The following is a 1,709-nucleotide window of genomic DNA, read 5'->3' as shown; positions in this document are numbered from 1 at the left end:
ATTTTTAAGGTTATTGGACATCGCAGGATGTCACAATTGAAGTCGGAGGACATCATTTCGAAAACCTCCTTAAATAAATTTTTGTGTTGAAGAGCATAAAGTTTGATTTTTCTGTTTCCCGCGTTCAAGATCATTTAAAGGTCATGTTGTTATAGGTCGCTGAACTCCTCTCGATGTTGGCTATACAATTGCGTAAACAAAAATATGTAGTTTCATTTAAAACAATTATCTTGACCTTTGAATCTCCGAAAAAAATAGCCTTGAAAAATTTTTGTTCTGTCATCATGATTGCCCCTTCGAACGGTGCAACTTTTTCCTTAGACATTTTTTGGTATCATCAAAAACAACTGAAATATCTAAGATGATCGATTTAAGTGGACCGCCCTGTATAGAATAGTATTGTTTATAAATATAAAGTATTCTTTACTTTAACCAAAAGCACAAAACAGGTAAATACAAATAATTTTCTGCTTTAATCGAAATTATTAAGGATTATTATTTATTTGTTCAACTGAATATACCATTATTTATATAATTAATGGAAAATTAATCGAACACTTAACTCACTGACTATACGACACACTGGTTACGTTTGATTTCTGACAATATAAGAATATGACTGAAAATTTGTATATAAACATCGCTATAAATACAGGCGAAGCCCGTCCTTCAAATCTATCTCAAAGATACAAGTCTAATCCAACCCGTGTCCAAGAAGTAATAGAATCTATTAAATTAATTTAAACAACGATTCACTGCTTTAAAAACGATTTTCTTCATCTTACCTACAATTATAATAATCTTATTGATTATTTGTGTAATATGGAAGTATTATGTGTCCAAGAAGTAATAGAATCAGTATTAAATTTATATTGTTAATAACTTTTTAATGAACAATGAGCATTGGAAAAGGTCAATGACCTTGACCTTGTTAGGGGTCAAGGTCAATCGGAGGTCATTTGGTGCGGGCTGTGTAAAGGTAAATATTTACCCTATTTTAATTTATTCACTTAAAAAAAACACGTAAGGGAGACTCGAACTCGCAACGTTCAACTCCGCAGGCAAGCACCTTAACCGCTACGCCGCCGCTTCGGTTGAAATCGGTGCGACTCTGTAGATATATAAGCGGCGCACTTAAATCACTAATTCTTCGATTTCTCGAAAACTATTAGTTTGCGGATCTGATATGTATTAATAAAATTTGCTTGTTTTTTAGCAATCTATTAATTAGCCTAGGTCCAAAACCGATCCGGCGTCATAACCTTTGACTTCGATTTTTTCAAAAACGAAGGCATAGTGACCTAAACCCTTTTACACGAGTTATTTTTGGGTGTCCCCCAACCAGTATGTTAAAGCCGATCGAAATCGGTGGACCGGAGGTTGTGGCCTCCCCTTGTTAGACAAAAACTTCTCGTTATCCAAAATAGCAACATTATCCCAATTGAAATCATGATTAAATTCGATACGATGATCCGTAATGACAGAATGTGACGTATTACTTCGCTTGATGTGATTTTTGTGTTCAAAGACTCTAGTTTTTAATTGTCCCGATGTCTGTCCTACATAAGTAGACCCGGAATCTTTACAAGAAATCTTATAAACCACATTCTAACAGAAGTTGTAGGGAGAACATCTTTGAGAGGTTTAACAATATGCCGTAAATTGTTCAAACTGCGATAGGCCAATTTAACTCCTAAATCACGAGTAAT

This window comes from Ooceraea biroi, unplaced genomic scaffold (genome assembly GCF_003672135.1).
Source record: "Ooceraea biroi isolate clonal line C1 unplaced genomic scaffold, Obir_v5.4 UnassembledTig112, whole genome shotgun sequence".
NCBI classification, from domain to species: Eukaryota; Metazoa; Arthropoda; class Insecta; order Hymenoptera; family Formicidae; genus Ooceraea; species Ooceraea biroi.
This window is presented reverse-complemented; position numbering follows the sequence as displayed.